Here is a 19,099-nt window from a genome sequence, read left to right as displayed (position 1 = left end):
AACAGCTCTCTGGTCTTGGCCATTGTGGAGAGGTTGGAGTCTGTTTGAGTGTGTGGACAGGTGTCTTTTATACAGGTAACGAGTTCAAACAGGTGCAGTCAATAAAGGTAATGAGTGGAGAACAGGAGGGCTTCTTAAAGAAAAACTAACAGGCCTGTGAGAGCTGGAATTCTTACTGGTTGGTAGGTGATCAAATACGTATGTCATGCAATAAAATGCAAATTAATTACTTAAAAATCATACAATGTGATTTTCTGGATTTTTGTTTTAGATTCCGTCTCTAACAGTTGAAGTGTACCTATGATAAAAATTACAGACCTCTACTTGCTTTGTAAGTAGGAAAACCTGCAAAATCGGCAGTTATCAAATACTTGTTCTCCCCACTCTATGCATATATATATATATATATATATATATATATATATATATATATATATATATATATATAGTACCAGTCAAATGTTTGGACACTCCTACTTATTCAAGGGTTTTTCTTTATTTTTCACTATTTTCTACATTGTAGAATAATAGTGAAGACATCAAAACTATGAAATAACACATATGGAATCATGTAGCAACCAAAAAAGTGTTCAACAAATCTAAATATATTTTAGATTTTAGATTCTTCGAAGTAGCCACCCTTTGCATTGATGACAGGTTTGCACACTCTTGGCATTCTCTTGTTGTGTCGAGAAAACGTTGCTAATTATGCTGTGAGAACAAGGAAATCCGCTGACGCTGTACTTTGATCATAAAGGTTTATTATATCAGAGTATTCCAGCTTCAATTTATGGATGTCTGCAGACACCCGGAGAACAGCCGACCCAAATTCAAATATGCTATTCTCACCGTCCTTTGTCCCAAACCATAGTATATATCCTATGTAATCTGATATGGGTGTTTTCCCTACAGACCACTCCCAGGAGGTCACCTAACAGACTTCCTCTGCTTTAGGGTACTCCTCTAAAACTGCTCTCCAGATGTCTCCCTGGGCTAAATCAACATTCTCTAAGCTACCATTTGCAAACATTAACAAAGTCATAAATTCTTCAGATACTACATATTCCCCCCTTCGAGATAAATTAAGTCTCGAAAACAAAAAGAATAGGATTATGACAAGTAACAATCTCTTATTGAGTATTTTTAACAAACCAAAAATACATTTTTCTATGGAGTGTAAATACATTTCTATGAAATATGAACAAATCTTTATGGAGTGTGAATACATATCTATGAAATATGAACAAATCTTTATGGAGTGTGAGAGCGAAAAACCTGTCTGGCAGCCTTCTTTCCAAATATCCATCCATCAATCAAGACAGTAAAATTCTCTCACGGCCCCTCTGCCCCAGGCAACCACCTAAGTACTCCAGATCAATTCATAAATCTTTATCAATGCATTTGAAACTATGATGCAATTTGAATACACATGAAAGCCTCAGGAAACAAAATACAAATCCAAAATGTCCACATTCAGGCTGGTCGACCCATCGGACCCTCCTGTGGATTTTCTCTATCCCTGCCTAGACCCCATATCCCTAAGCATCCACAAAATAAACAAAAACATCTGAGATCCCCACATGTACCCAATAACAGCAAATATCATTCTACAAACATTTATACCGAAAGAATATGACACAAATTATGTATTACACATGCAAATATGTCTATATATAAATGCAGACACTGGAATGTAGTCCACTACACTTCATCTCCTCAGCAGTGTCGACTTCCAATGCAACGTTGATGATGGACTCGGAACATTTCCACACCTTCCTTGTTCCACTTCCTCCAGTCCATTCATATTGTCCCTTCATATTGTCCTTGTTTGAGTATTTGAATCCCCTCTACATATTCCCCCATATGCTTCTGGAAGAAAAGAAAATACCAAACAGTATCTTTTGCAAAACAACACATTCAAATTAAAACATCAATATCAACTAAAAATATATATAAAATTATATATAAAATGAATCACATACCATTTCCCCCCTTTGATTCATAACAAAATACAAAAATCGCACTAACATTTAAAAACATTTAAAAAATGATCGGATATTCAAAATTGATATCTATCTATCAATACTCCTTTGAGTCTTGACAGAAGGTTAAACCCTCTTATCGTTTCATTTGCAAAACCCTTCAAATTATAGGTATTATTATCTATGTTATCTTCCCAAATTTTACACCATATCATGGAAAAATCCCCACTTCTCTCTTAGACTTATCCTCCAATGATAGGCTTCCCAGACTATGAAACTCCTCTCTTTCAGAATCAGATTTCTCTCTTTCCCCTTGCTTCCCCTCTTTTAATTTTAAAACCTCATATGGAAGCTTCAACTTCAACATGTAACAACATCCTGTCCATCCATAGGGTAAGAATATATTCTCTCACCACAAACCCCTAAATATCTCTAAAATTCCCAATAGTCACATTACCAGGCAAAAGCTGATCTTTCACCATCAAAGTCCTGCTCTTCTTACTAACTGGAACACAAAAAAGTTACATTATATTTCTCATTACTAACCTTATGTTCCTGCTTACCCCCAAATCCATCATATAATCATCACCATCTGATATTCCCCTAAACATCCCCTTTCCATCATATGTTTTATTAGAACAAAAACAGCTTTTAGCCCTCACTGGTTTCACCTCCCCAATGCTTCATGAATCGATGTTAACTGATTTTCCTTCCCATCTAAAAAATTCACATAGGGTAATTCATTTAACCAAGAACACTTAAACCTAGGCCTAAACAAATGTTTCGACAACTACATTATTTTCTCTCTTAATGATTGCTGCTGATACAACATCCCTTATAAAACATTAGATTGACACATACTTGATAGAGGTTTCGCTATCGTCTCTAAAATAGACCCCCATGTGCCTGGTGCTGGAATTCTCAACAGACATTTACCCTCAAGAATCCTCACTTATCTTACAGTATGAGTTAACTCCTTGAACTAAAGATTCCTACCTGCCCATCCATCTTTAATTTGCAAAACAGAAGAATCAAATCCATATGCCTTCCATTTAGTTTCTCTCTTCCCTAATGAACTGTATTGATCAGATATATCTTCTCGTCCTCCATTAAAATCAAAGAACTCATCCTGTACCTCCATGATAGTATTCTGCACTATTTCAGATGAATCTACATCATTCTCTACTACCATCTGCTCTCCTATCTCAACACTATCCTTACTACCATTGACAGCACTCTCCATCCGTATCATAAACTCCTGAGTCACTCTTGCTACATCCTTTAGTTTCAGAAAAGTTGTTGTTGGTGTCTGTGTCATATTTCCTACATTTGTTATTGCCGTCGTACCATTAACCTCTTTCAAAGTTACTATTAAAATAGTTGCTTTAGTTGATGTATTAACACTCTTAATTATTTCCAGTTGGAACGTTACCGATATCCTCTGTGTAATATTTACTGTTGGAGTGGCTACTGTAATATACTTCTCTTGAACTCCTTTGGTGACTGTGGAAGCTTCAACAGACTTCAAATCTTTCATCATAAGCGTCACCTTACGAGTTACATAGCCTTTTAACCAATAATTCTTAGCCGGAACAAATGTTAATGCTTGCACTAAATAAGTACACATATATTCTCCCTGATCTTTCCATGTAACATTACGCAAAATAAGTGAGCAATCACTCATAACCCTCTTCCACTTCATATCGTTGTTCAAAATATACTTCCTTTCACTAGATGAAACAGCTTCTACTTCTAGTCTTCATAACAACATTTCTTCTCCATAATTATCTCTCCACATGAGAGGAACCTCACCTCTACACATTCCTTCTCTCACATCTACAAGGAAGATGAGCTGTACCACCCATCCTAACCCTAATGACAGTCTTTTCCTCTAAAATTGGTGCTGGAGCGATTGGCTCCCTTGTAATCAAATGTGATATATTTATAGCTTCAATAACTGTCAATGTTGAAAGAGTTGAATTGCTTCTCACTGTTGTTATAATAGGTTGAAGTGTTGATGTCATTGTTGTTGATTCATCTATTTTCCCTAAAGCTTTTAACTCTTTACTTGTATTCCCATCTATCACCACTAGTGTCACTACATTAACTCTCAGTCCCAACTCTAATCCCTCACTTTCAAACTGTTGATTATAAAAAATACACTTATAATCACCTTCATCTTCCTGCTGGGAATTGTAAATATAGATACTGCAATCACCCTCAATCTTCTCTTATCATTCAGCAACGCATACTTTCTCAATGCAACTGCTCCTAACAGATCTAAACTCCTACCATATCTATCTTCCCACTGAACTCTAAATTTCCCTTCACCACTGTTCTCTCTCTCTTACTACTAACATTGAAGCTGAGCTGACTGTCCTAGAGTTCCTTCAACCCTAGTTTTCCTAACTTTTTTATCTGACTTTTCTCCTAACTTTTTCAAAAACCATTTCACTGATTTATCCACAAATTCCTTTCCCACAAATTTTTGGATATGTGATCGGGTAGTCCCCACCTGCTTATGACTTCTTTACACACAGACTTGGCAAACGATTGAGCATCTTTTAGCCTAATTTGACATCTTATTCCCCTTGGTGTAGGAATGTAACCAAGAATAACAGTCACCCCCTGTAAACATTATTTTTCAGACAGATTGTCCTCCTTCCTATGATATAATCAATCTTTTCAAGCCAATATGGTTCCCAAAAACCCTACTCCTTTATAATCTTCTCCTAACCTTAGCCTTGTTTAAAAAATCTTCACTGAGATTTCCAATCCAGAATACTAAAGACAAATCCATTTCTGTCATCATCAACAATTGGTAAACCTTTTCCTTTGGCACTTCTACCAGACACCCGTCTGGTGTCCATCTTATTGTACAGTTCAACTTACACAATGCATCTCTTCCCAACAATGCAATAGGTATATGTTCTGATACCAGTATGGGTATTGCAATTTTCTCTGATTTTTATAGCAGAGCTCAATTGGTTCCATAAAATGAATCAACTGTTTTACTCCCTCGAATCCCTATCCTAATTTAGTTAATTTTACATAGTGAGATGTGTAACCTCTTCAGGCTGAACACAGATAAAAGCAGTTCCACTATTCACCATCACTTCCCATAGTCCTTTGTTTTCACCTCAATTGTTGGATCTTTTTACGGTCCTGATGCTACCAGCTGACACCCCCCTTTCGGATCTTCTAGGCACTCTAGAATCCTTGCTCCTTGCCCCTATAAGGGTTCACCTGTCCTCCAGATGATCTTCACTTGCTCCTGTATCTTCCTCTGAAATTCCCTCTTTCCAGAAACTATCTATGGATATGAAACAACTTGTACCACTAGTTGTGGCTGGTACAATTGCATTTGACCTTGTTCAGTTGAAGCTGTGGCAGTGATTGTTGATTTGGTGCACACTGATTCTTCATAACCAAAGCTTTCTTCTCCTTCTTATTCTCCCCCCAGTTGTATTTGATTGAGTTTTCTGAGAGTTTCTTGGTCCTGTTCTTTCTGGTTGTGTTCCTTTTTCCTGTACAGATCCACTTGATGGGCTAAATGATCTGTATAGATGCCTTTTGTCATGCTTCCAAGTCCAACCACCTCTGCCAGTTTGCTCCTTACTGGTGAGGGCAGTCCCATATGCAGTTTAGCTCTCAAAATTGACTTCTCAATTAGACTCACATCTGGATCATTTCCAGTAATATTTCTCCACACTTGATGGACTCTTGACACATAGGCTCTCGGATTTTCTTGTTGTCCTAGTGGATCAATCAGAATGTTATCAGGATGCACATTTGTTGGAAACGTATATTTCAGTGCTCTCCACAGATGATTCCTACTTGCAGCCAACAATTCAGGGTCATTCACTGCAGTCCCTACATATCTATTAAGTCCCGCTCTCTGAAATATTTATTCCATATCTGGAATCCCAAGGAGATTAGCCAAAAGTCTCTTAATGTCTCATATGGCAGACTATGTTCCCACCATAATTTATTCCTCTTTCTTGAAATCCAAGGATATGCTCCATCTTGAAGAGTAGACAGCTTCTCAAGTATATCTGGCATATCGGTATTTTTCAAAGGCTTATATGGGTTGATTACCAGGTCGTCATTAAGTAGACTAAGATCAATGACCATCGGTCCCTCATAAAGAATTTGGTCTTGAATGGTAGGTGCAAATTCAAGAGTGCGTTTTGCAAAGGCATCAGGAATTTCAATCTCAGTAACTATTCTATGACCAGGGAGATGACATAGGGCCAAGTCATCTATGTGTCAGAGTGGTGTGTGTAGATGAGTGGAAAGGGAATCAAGCGCAGGAACCAGGATGACTTCAACCGTCTTTTATGTAACTGTTCAACACGTGAACAAACAGTCGCCTACCCAACCGGGTGGCGCAAAACAATTACGCACAAGACAGTGCGAAAATACACATGAAAAAGCGCACGCAGTGCGAACTCTCGGGACAAGCCAAACAACGAGAGAAAATAGACCAAACAGAGGCAGTCTGACAATCAACAATCACGCATAACACCTGACCCAAACACACGAACTAAATAAGGGAACAATTAAGACACAAATAAGGGACAGGTGTAATGAACAGACAAAACCAAAAGAACATGAAACATAGAACGGTGGCAGCTAGTACTCCGGAGACGACGACCGCCGAAGCCTGCCCGAACAAGGAAGAGGAGCAGCCCCGGCCGAAACCGTGACAGTACCCCCCCCTTGACGCGCGGCTCCAGCCGTGCGCCGACCCGGAGCTCGGGGACGACCCGGACGACGCGGAGCAGGGCGCGCAGGATGACCCCGATGGAAATCGGTCAGTAGGGACTGGTCTAAGACGTCCCTCCTTGGCACCCAGCACCGCTCCTCCGGGCCGTACCCCTCCCACTCCACGAGATATTGAAGACCCCCCATCCGGCGTCTAGAATCCAGGATGGACCTCACGGTGTACGCCGGAGCCCCCTCGATGTCCAACGGGGGCGGAGGAGTCTCCTCAATCTCAAAGTCCTGGAGTGGACCAGCTACCACCGGCCTGAGGAGAGACACATGGAACGAGGGGTTAATATTTTTGTAATCAACAGGTAGTTCTAACCTATAACTCACCTCGTTCAATCTCCTCAGGACTTTAAATGGCCCCACAAACCGCCGACCCAGCTTCCGGCAGGGCAGGCGGAGGGGCAGGTTTCTGGTTGAGAGCCAGACTCGATCTCCAGGTGCGTACACTGGCCCCTCACTGCGGTGTAGGTCGGCGCTCGTCTTCTGTCGACGTATGGCACGCTGCAGATGGACGTGTGCAGCGTCCCACGTCTCCTCCGAGCGCCGCACCCACTCATCCACAGCGGGGGCCTCGATCTGGCTCTCATGCCATGGTGCCAGAACCGGCTGGTACCCTAACACACACTGAAAAGGGGTTAGTTGGGTGGAGGAGTGGCGAAGAGAGTTCTGTGCCATCTCGGCCCAGGGCACATATCTCGCCCACTCCTCCGGCCGGCCCTGACAGTATGACCTCAGAAACCTACCCACATCCTGGTTGACACGTTCAACCTGCCCATTACTCTCCGGGTGGTACCCCGAGGTAAGGCTTACCGAAACCCCCAACCGTTCCATAAATGCTCTCCACACTCTAGAGGTGAACTGGGGGCCTCGGTCAGACACTATATCCTCGGGTACCCCGTAATGCCGGAAGACATGGGTGAACAGAGCCTCAGCGGTCTGTAGGGCAGTGGGTAGACCCGGCATGGGAAGGAGACGACAGGCCTTAGAGAACCGATCCACAACGACCAGGATGGTAGTATTCCCCTGTGAGGGGGGGAGGTCGGTAACAAAATCCACCGAGAGGTGGGACCAGGGTCGTTGTGGAATAGGCAGGGGTTGTAACTTACCCCTGGGCAAATGTCTGGGCGCCTTACACTGGGCACACACCGAACAGGAGGAGACATAAATCCTCACATCCCTAGCTAACGTTGGCCACCAGTACTTCGTGCTAAGGCAGTGCACTGTCCGGCCGATACCCGGATGGCCAGAGGAGGGGGACGTATGAGCCCAACAAATGAGGCGATCGCGTACCTCGAGCGGAACGTACGTCCGACCCACAGGACACTGTGGAGGACTCGGGTCGGTGCGTAACGCCCGCTCGATCTCACCATCAACCTCCCACACCACCGGAGCAACCAGACAAGACTCCGGTAGTATGGGCGTGGACTCAACTGACCTCTCCTCTGCGTCATACCGCCGAGACAGAGCATCTGCCTTCCCGTTCTGGGACCCAGGGATGTATGTGATCTTAAACACAAACCGGGCTAGGAACATAGTCCAGCGAGCCTGGCGAGGATTCAGTCTCCTAGCTGCCCGGATGTACTCCAGGTTACGATGGTCAGTTAGAATGAGGAAAGGGTGTTGAGCCCCCTCGAGCCAATGCCTCCACACCTTTAGGGCCTGTACCACGGCTAACAGCTCCCTGTCTCCTACGTCATAATTCCGCTCCGCCGGACTGAGCTTCTTAGAGTAGAACGCACAGGGACGGAGTTTAGGTGGAGTGCCAGAACGCTGGGAAAGAACGGCCCCTATCCCGGCCTCTGACGCGTCCACCTCTACTTGGAACGGTAAAGAGGGATCCGGATGCGCCAACACCGGCGCCGAGGTAAACAGGTCCTTTAGTCTCCCAAATGCCCTGTCCGCCTCAGCTGACCACCGCAAGCGCACCGGACCCCCCTTTAACAGAGACGTTATGGGAGCTGCTACCTGTCCAAAACCCCGGATAAACCTCCGGTAATAATTCGCAAAACCCAAGAACCGTTGCACCTCCTTCACAGTGGTTGGGGTCTGCCAATTACGCACAGCTGACACCCGGTCTACCTCCATCTTCACCCCTGACGCAGATAACTGGTAACCCAGAAAGGAGACCGACTTCTGGAAAAACAGACATTTCTCTGCCTTGACATATAGGTCATGCTCCAACAGCCTCCTCAATACTCGGCGCACCAGGGCTACATGCTCAGCACGGGTAGGACTATACACCAGAATGTCGTCGATGTACACAACTACTCCCTGTCCCTGCATGTCCCGGAAAATCTCATCGACGAAGGATTGGAAGACTGAGGGAGCATTCATCAACCCATATGGCATGACTAGATACTCGTAGTGTCCGGAAGTCGTGCTAAACGCTGTCTTCCATTCATCGCCCTCTCGAATGCGTACCAAGTTATATGCGCTCCTAAGATCCAATTTTGTAAAGAACTGCGCACCGTGCAGTGACTCCGTCATAGTCGCAATCAGAGGAAGTGGATAGCTGTACTTCACTGTGATCTGATTGAGACCGCGGTAATCAATACACGGGCGCAGACCTCCATCCTTTTTCTTTACAAAAAAGAAACTTGAGGAAGCGGGTGAAACGGAGGCCCGTATGTATCCCTGTCTAAGAGACTCAGAGATGTATGTCTCCATAGCCTTTCTCTCCTCTTGAGACAAGGGATACACATGGCTCCGCGGGAGAGCTGCGCCTGACTGGAGATCTATCGCACAATCCCCCCGTCTATGAGGCGGCAGCTGCGCCGCCCTAGTCTTACTGAACGCCAGTGCCAAATCCTCATACTCGGGGGGAATCTGCAGTGCTGGCATTAGATTCGGACTCTCCACCGAGGTCGCCCCTATGGAAACACCCAGACACCGCCCCTCACATTGAGCAGACCACCCCTTTAGAGCTTTCTCTCGCCACCTAATAATAGGGTCATGAGTCATCAACCAGGGAAGACCCAGCACTACCGGATACGCAGGAGAGTCAATCAGATAGAGCTGAATTCTCTCCTCATGACCCTCCTGCGCCGCCATCTGAATGGGTGCTGTGACTTCCCTAATCAACCCAGACCCTAACGGACGGCTATCTAGGGCATGGACGGGGAAAGGCTTATCCACTGGAAGGAGGGGAATCCCTAACTCTATACAGAACTGGCGATCTACAAAATTCCCAGCTGCGCCTGAATCTACCAGCGCCTTATGCTGGGAACGAGGTGCAACCTGTGGGAAACAAACAGGCAAGGTTAGGTGCACGACAGAAAGCTCTGGGTAAGCAGGGCGCCTACTCACCTGGGGGGACCCCCCAATGCGTGACCTGCCATCTCCCTCACTGGAGGACCCGCCCCAACACCTAGCCGCGGTGTGCCCTCCACGACCACAGTTGGTGCAAGGGCCGGGTCCCCTCGGGCTCCTCCTCCTCCGTTCCCTAGCGCCAGCACCTCCGAGCTCCATAGGGCTCGGCTCGGAGGTGCTGGAGAGTAGAATGGGCGAACCCCCTCCTCCGGGACGCCCACGGGTGGCGAGCAGGGTATCCAGCCGGATGGCCATGTCGACCAGCTGGTCGAACGTCAACGACGTGTCCCTGCACGCCAACTCTCGCTGGACGTCCTCCCGGAGGCTGCAGCGGAAATGGTCGATATGGGCCCGCTCATTCCACCCTGCATCAGCCGCTAGGGTCCGAAACTCTAAGGCAAAGTCCTGGGCGCTCCTCATCCCCTGTCGGAGGTAGAATAGACGTTCCCCCGCCGCCTTCCCTTCCGGTGGATGGTCGAACACAGCACGGAAGCGGCGGGAGAACTCCGCATAGTTCGTGGTAGCGGCGTCCATTCTCCTCCACTCGGCGTTGGCCCACTCCAACGCCTTGCCGGTGAGACAGGAGATGAGGGCTGAGACGCTCTCGTGTCCCGAGGGCGCCGGGTGTACGGTGGCGAGGTAGAGCTCCACCTGCAGCAGGAATCCTTGACACCCGGCCGTGGAGCCGTCGTACGCCCTCGGGAGCGAGAGCCGAATCCCACTAGGTTCCGGAGATGAGACAGGGGGGCTGGCCGATGGGGCTGGTTCGGTTCTTGGAGGTGTGGGAACCCCGCTGGTCTCCCATCGGTGCAGAGTGTTCATCACCCCCTCCAGGGCATGACAGACCTGGTTGATGCGGTCCTCCTGACCACGAAGACGTTCAGCCATCTCGGCTGTTGGCGCGGTCGCTCCTGCTGATTCCATGGTGGAGATGCGTGATTCTGTCAGAGTGGTGTGTGTAGATGAGTGGAAAGGGAATCAAGCGCAGGAACCAGGATGACTTCAACCGTCTTTTATGTAACTGTTCAACACGTGAACAAACAGTCGCCTACCCAACCGGGTGGCGCAAAACAATTACGCACAAGACAGTGCGAAAATACACATGAAAAAGCGCACGCAGTGCGAACTCTCGGGACAAGCCAAACAACGAGAGAAAATAGACCAAACAGAGGCAGTCTGACAATCAACAATCACGCATAACACCTGACCCAAACACACGAACTAAATAAGGGAACAATTAAGACACAAATAAGGGACAGGTGTTATGAACAGACAAAACCAAAAGAACATGAAACATAGAACGGTGGCAGCTAGTACTCCGGAGACGACGACCGCCGAAGCCTGCCCGAACAAGGAAGAGGAGCAGCCTCGGCCGAAACCGTGACACTATGTGGACAATTGCGCCTTCCGACACATTAACAAAGACGGTCTGGTTAGGAATGACAATTTGGGTGATTTGATTCATGGCTGTCAGTTCATGGTAGCGGAGGTGAATGGTGTGTTAACAAGCCAATGGTTGTCAATCTTGCACAGCAGCGCTCATCGCTGCCTACGGGCTTAAGCCGCAGAGGTGTTCAGTGTTGTCCCTAATAAATGGTTTGCTAGGACATAGGTAATGAACATCTTTAGTTCTTGTACACATCAAGAGATTGGTCGTCAGATCAAAATCTGGGCTTTCCTCCTAACCAAACGATCTATTAAATCTGACCCAATTAGCAGTGACTTGGTTTTGAGGCTGGTAAAGTACACGGGTGAACAAGGGACATGTTCTGGAAGGTTAATTTTAGGAGAATACGCATTGTGAGCGGTGAGGTTATTTGAGTGAAACCTCAAAGTTCAGTGTCAAATCGTTCCAATTTGAACTCACATTCACCCGGGTTAACAATCCTTTTAAGGTAGTCAAGTAATGTCAAAGACATTAGGGAAATGGTTGAACCAGAATCTATCAGAGCTTCACAGGGCAGACATTCCTCAAGGACTGTCGCAAGGTAAAGCCTCTTAAATTAGTGGAGAGGGGGTGTTTCATAGTCATTGCGTCAAGTCATTAGACTGTCTTTTTTCGGGAACCGAAGGACACGTGACTGGATTTTGAGTTGAGGCGGTAGCCAAAACGTCTTTAATATTACTACTAATGAGTTTAACCTGAGCTGGGTTATGTATTGCCTGTTCCATGTCTAGTCATAGTGATTGGTTTCCCCTGTTCTTTCCCGCTCACTTTTTATTTATTTGGCATTGCACCCTTGTCCAGTGTTTTGTTACCTTTCTGGTGTGACCCTTATGTATGGGTGTTTAGCAGTGTGTGCGTTATTAGGTTGGCTATCGTATGACCTATTTTGCGTGTTTCGGTCATTATTCTTACGCCTGCCATGGTAGGTGGGGAAGTTGGAATTATTGTGTTGTGGTTGGTAGTCAGGTTGATAATTCATGGGGGAACGGTAGTTATCACGTTGGGGTTGGTAGTCAGGTTGATAATTCCTGGGTGAATGTAAATTCCTGGGTGAAAGTCACCCAGTAAAATGCTACTTGAGTAAAAGTTAAGAATTCTGTTTAAAATACAGTGCATTCGGAAAGTATTCAAACCCCTTGACTTTTTCCACATTTTGTTATGTTACAGCCTTATTCTAAAATTGATTAATTAGATTTTTTTCCTCATCAATCTACACACAATACCCCATAATAACAAAGAAAAAACAGGTTTTTATAAATTTTTGCAAATGTACTAAAAATAAAAAACTGAAATATCACATTTACAAAAGTATTCAGACACTTCACTCAGTACTTTGTTGAAGCACATTTGGCAGCGATTACAGCCTCAAGTCTTCTTGGGTATGACGCTACAAGCTTGGCACACCTGTATTTGGGGAGTTTCTCCCATTCTTCTCTGAAGATCCTCTCAAGCTCTGTCAGGTTGGATGGGGAGCGTTGCTAAACAGCTATTTTCAGGTCTCTCCAGAGATGTTTGATCGGGTCTGGGCTTTGGCTGGGCCACTCAAGGACATTCAGAGACTTGTCCCGAATCCACTCCTGTGTTGTCTTGGCTGTGTGCTTAGGGTTGTTGTCCTGTTGGAAGGTGAACCTTCACCCCAGTCTGAAGTCCTGAGCGCTCTTGAGGAGGTTTTCATCAAGGATCGCTCTGCACTTTGCACCTTTCATCTTTCCCTCGATCCTGACTAGTCTCCCAGTCCCTTCCGCTGAACAATATCCCCACAGCATGATGCTGCCACCACCATGCTTCACTGTAGGGATGGTGCTAGGTTTCCTTCAGACGTGACACTTGGCATTCAAGCCAAAGAGTTCAATCTTGGTTTCATCAGTCCAGAGAATCTTGTTTATCATGGTCTGAGAGTCTTTAGGTGCCTTTCGGCAAACTCCAAGTGGGCTGTCATGTGCCTTTTACTGAGGAGTGGCTTCCGTCTGGCCACTCTACCATAAAGCCCTGATTGGTGGAGTGCTGCAGAGATGGAAGGTTCTCCCATCTCCACAGAGGAACTCTGGTGCTCTTCAAGAGTGACCATCGGGTTCTTGGTCACATCCCTCAACAAGGCCTTTCTCCCCTGATTGCTCAGTTTGGCCAGGTGGCCAGTTCTAGGAAGAGTCTTGGTGGTTCCAAACTTCTTCCACTTAAGAATGATTGAAGCCACTGTGTTCTTGGGGACCTTCAATGCTGCAGAAATGTTTTGGTACCCTTCCCCAGATCTGTGCCTCGACACAATCCTGTTTCGGAGCTCTGACATGCACTGTCAACTGTGGGACCTTATATAGACAGGAGACATGCTAAACTGATTGTGTCAGAACAGCACCTTCGACAGCTGATTGAAATGGATCTGCCTGTACCTTGCATCGCCAAACTGCTTGGCATCTCAACACAAACTGACCAACGCAGAAATCAGGAATATGGTATCGTGGTGAGGGGAACATACAGCCAAATGATAGACGAGGAGCTGGACAATCTGGTGGCCACAATCAAGACAAGTTCACCACAATTAGAATGGTGAGAGAACGTCTGAAAGCACTAAGTCATCGAGTCCAGTGGACCCGAGTGTGGGACTCAGTGCATTGTGTAGATGCTGCAGGAATACAGGAAAGAATGGCACGATGTGTTGTCAGAAGAACATACTCTGTTCGGGGTCCTCTTTCCCTCATATATGTGGACACCAACCATGAGTTGATCAGGTAAGCTTAGACCCCCTTCAGTTCGGGGGTACACATTTAGTAATGTAACTCATAGCCCATACAATGCTGCCTCTGTTATATTTTACCACATGATGGCTGATTTGACAAGTATACAAAACTGTCCAAAATGGTCTTTCAACAGATATGGCTTTGTAATATTTGGTGGCATTGACGGCTTCTCAAGAAAGGTAACCGATTGATCTCCCATGGTATTTGAAGTTGGTAATGTTTGTCTGACTCAATGTGGATAATCCAATGCTTTCTATTCAAAATGGGTTTGAATTATACAACAGCCCAGCTGTTTTTGTATACAGTACCAGTCAAAAGTTTGGACACACCTACTCATTCCAGTGTTTTTCTTTATTTTTACAATTTTCTACATTGTAATAACACATATGGAATCATGTGGTAACCAAAAAAGTGTTAAACAAATCAAAATATATTTTGTATTTGAAAATGTTCAGAAGCCACCCTTTGCCTTGATGACAGCTTTGCACACTCTTGGCATTCTCTCAACCAGCTTCACCTGGAATGCTTTTCCAACAGTCTTGTAGACTAGCCTACCCGCACAGCCTACAGTGCGTGAAGCTGTTGTATCTGCAAGCTGTTGGCTAGAGCGCACGTACCAAGACCAGAGTGGGCACATTTGCTATTTAACGCAAACAGTTTTTGTGACAAACAATCGGTAGAGTTGAAAATGTGATGGATTTTGTGTACATTACGGCATCACGCACTGATTTTGTATCTTCAACAAGTCTGTTTGGTGGAAACACCACCGTTAGGAAAATGTGCATATTTTTCTTTACGCAGACTTTAGAATATTCGCATGAAAATCTGTCGCCAATTGGATGGAAACCTAGCTATATAATCCAATGTCAATTCAATCTCTCACATAAATTGAAGAAAACTGTTTAGAAACAGGAGACGGTGAAGTATAAATGCAAAGTGCATTGACCAATTACATCTCCTTATGCTCAGAAAGGTTAACATAATAGTAATGAGTTGTTTAGGACAGAGGACTGGGTATGATGTTGAATGTTTATTATGTTGCTTCAAATGTTCTCTCGTATACTTTCAGGTTTGAACAGTTATGGCGGGATGTGTGGATGGCTGTGTCAAACATATTTTACAATGTCCTACACAGTTTGGAAGATGAGGGCTCCCTTGACCTGTCAAACAGCCTTCACCTATTCTGTGCGCACTATGTACAGTGGGGAAAAAAGTATTTAGTCAGCCACCAATTGTGCAAGTTCTCCCACTTAAAAAGATGAGAGAGGCCTGTAATTTTCATCATAGGTACACGTCAACTATGACAGACAAAATGAGAAAGAAAATCCAGAAAATCACATTGTAGGATTTTTAATGAATTTATTTGCAAATTATGGTGGAAAATAAGTATTTGGTCAAAAACATAAGTTTCTCAATACTTTGTTATATACCCTTTGTTGGCAATGACACAGGTCAAATGTTTTGTGTAAGTCTTCACAAGGTTTTCACACACTGTTGCTGGTATTTTGGCCCATTCCTCCATGCAGATCTTCTCTAGAGCAGTGATGTTTTGGGGCTGTCGCTGGGCAACACGGACTTTCAACTGCCTCCAAAGATTTTCAATGGGGTTGAGATCTGGAGACTGGCTAGGCCACTCCAGGACCTTGAAATGCTTCTTACGAAGCCACTCCTTCGTTGCCCGGGCGGTGTGTTTGGGATCATTGTCATGCTGAAAGACCCAGCCACGTTTCATCTTCAATGCCCTTGCTGATGGAAGGAGGTTTTCACTCAAAATCTCAAGATACATGGCCCCATTCATTCTTTCCTTTACACGGATCAGTCGTCCTGGTCCCTTTGCAGAAAAACAGCCCCAAAGCATGACGTTTCCACCCCCATGCTTCACAGTAGGTATGGTGTTCTTTGGATGCAACTCAGCATTCTTTGTCCTCCAAACACGACGAGTTGAGTTTTTACCAAAAAGTTATATTTTGGTTTCATCTGACCATATGACATTCTCCCAATCCTCTTCTGGATCTTCCAAATGCACTCTAGCAAACTTCAGACGGGCTTGGACATGTACTGGCTTAAGCAGGGGGACACGTCTGGCACTGCAGGATTTGAGTCCCTGGCGGCGTAATGTGTTACTGATGTTGGCTTTGTTACTGTGGTCCCAGCTCTCTGCAGGTCATTCACTAGGTCCCCCCGTGTGGTTCTGGGATTTTTGCTCACCGTTCTTGTGATCATTTTGACCCCACGGGGTGAGATCTTGCGTGGAGCCCCAGATCGAGGGAGATTATCAGTGGTCTTGTATGTCTTCCATTTCCTAATAATTACTCCCACAGTTGATTTCTTCAAACCAAGCTGCTTACCTATTGCAGATTCAGTCTTCCCAGCCTGGTGCAGGTCTACAATTTTGTTTCTGGTGTCCTTTGACAGCTCTTTGGTCTTGGCCATTGTGGAGGTTGGAGTGTGACTGTTTGAGGTTGTGGACAGGTGTCTTTTATACTGATAACAAGTTCAAACAGGTGCCATTAATACAGGTAACGAGTGGAGGACAGAGGAGCCTCTTAAAGAAGAAGTTACAGGTCTGTGAGAGCCAGAAATCTTGCTTATTTGTAGGTGACCAAATACTTATTTTCCACCATAATTTGCAAATAAATTCATAAAAGATCCTACAATGTGATTTTCTGGATATTTTTTCCTCAATTTGTCTGTCATAGTAGACGTGTACCTATGATGAAAATTACAGGCCTCTCTCATATTTTTAAGTGGGAGAACTTGCACAATTGGTGGCTGACTAAATACTTTTTTCCCCCACTGTACATCCTGCTTGAAACTGCAAGAAATACTCAAAGACAGTGAAAAACTCCTCTGTGGTATTGTGCTCCATACTGTCATAAACACGTTTAATTTAAGAAGACTATGAGTGGGGCTTTTATTGCTCAATCTAATTCGTACTGATAAAAACAAAACAAATCATAGGCTTAACTGACACATGCTCAAACTCGCACAACTGTCTAGATATCAAAGTGTCAACAACAAAAATGTATTTTTCACATGGAAATAGCACTTTTCAGTAGTGCTCAAAGCATGCCATTCCATGAGAACGCCATTTAATGTTCAACTCGAAGCAATGAGCCCAATCAGTCTGCAGGTTGACGTTTATTGTCATGAGTCTTGTCCTGGAAGCAGAACTCAGCGATTTCCTCTTAGATAGGCCAGCTGCAAAGTCAAAATTCGCTATATTGTTAAAATGGATTAAACCAAAATTTGCTTTTTGGTCTTAATTTAAGGTTAGGGTTAGGCATTAGGGTTAGCAGTGTGGTTAAGGTTAGGGTTAAGGTTAGGGTTAGGATTATGACTTTGTGGCTGTGACAGCTAGTAACAACTGCCTCCAGGACAAGATTCATGACGGAAAATGTCAATCTGCAATCAGTCCTCCAAGACAACAAAATCATAAACAACAGGGAAAGCTAATAAATTCTTAGTTTTTGTGTTATGCTTAGTTAAAACAATTTGGCAACTCTATACAGTGGGGGGAAAAGTATTTAGTCAGCCACCAATTGTGCAAGTTCTCCCACTTAAAAAGATGAGAGAGGCCTGTAATTTTTATCATAGGTACACGTCAACTATGACAGAAAAATTGAGAAAAAATTAAAATAAAATCCAGAAAGTCACATTGTAGGATTTTTTATGAATTTATTTGCAAATTATGGTGGAAATAAGTATTTGGTCACCTACAAACAAGCAAGATTTCTGGCTCTCACAGACCTGTAACTTCTTCTTTAAGAGGCTCCTCTGTCCTCCACTCGTTACCTGTATTAATGGCACCTGTTTGAACTTGTTATCAGTATAAAAGACACCTGTCCACAACATCAAACAGTCACACTCCAAACTCCACAATGGCCAAGACCAAAGAGCTGTCAAAAGACACCAGAAACAAAATTGTAGACCTGCACCAGGCTGGGAAGACTGAATCTGCAATAGGTAAGCAGCTTGGTTTGAAGAAATCAACTGTGGGAGCAATTATTAGGAAATGGAAGACATACAAGACCACTGATAATCTCCCTCGATCTGGGGCTCCACGCAAGATCTCACCCCGTGGGGACAAAATAATCACAAGAACGGTGAGCAAAAATCCCAGAACCACACGGGGGGACCTAGTGAATGACCTGCAGAGAGCTGGGACCAAAGTAACAAAGCCTACCATCAGTAACACACTACGCCGCCAGGGACTCAAATCCTGCAGTGCCAGACGTGTCCCCCTGCTTAAGCCAGTACATGTCCAGGCCTGTCTGAAATTTGCTAGAGTGCATTTGGATGATCCAGAAGAGGATTGGGAGAATGTCATATGGTCAGATGAAACCAGAATAGAACTTTTTGGTAAAAACTCAACTCGTCGTGTTTGGAGGACAAAGAATGCTGAGTTGCATCCAAAGAACACCATACCTACTGTGAAGCATGGGGGTGGAAACATCATGCTTTGGGGCTGTTTTTCTGCAAAGGGACCAGGACGACTGATCCGTGTAAAGGAAAGAATTAATGGGGCCAGGTATCGTGAGATTTTGAGTGAAAACCTCCTTCCATCAGCAAGGGCATTGAAGATGAAACGTGGCTGGGTCTTTCAGCATGACAATGATCCCAAACACACCGCCCGGGCAATGAAGGAGTGGCTTCGTAAGAAGCATTTCAAGGTCCTGGAGTGGCCTAGCCAGTCTCCAGATCTCAACCCCATAGAAAATCTTTGGAGGGAGTTGAAAGTCCGTGTTGCCCAGCGACAGCCCCAAAACATCACTGCTCTAGAGGAGATCTGCATGGAGGAATGGGCCAAAATACCAGAAACAGTGTGTGAAAACCTTGTGAAGACTTAC

The sequence above is a fragment of the Coregonus lavaretus genome, assembly GCF_964263955.1.
Source record: "Coregonus lavaretus genome assembly, chromosome: 17".
Taxonomy (NCBI): Eukaryota; Metazoa; Chordata; class Actinopteri; order Salmoniformes; family Salmonidae; genus Coregonus; species Coregonus lavaretus.
The sequence above is the reverse complement of the archived record's forward strand: the minus strand, read 5'-3'. Positions refer to the sequence as shown.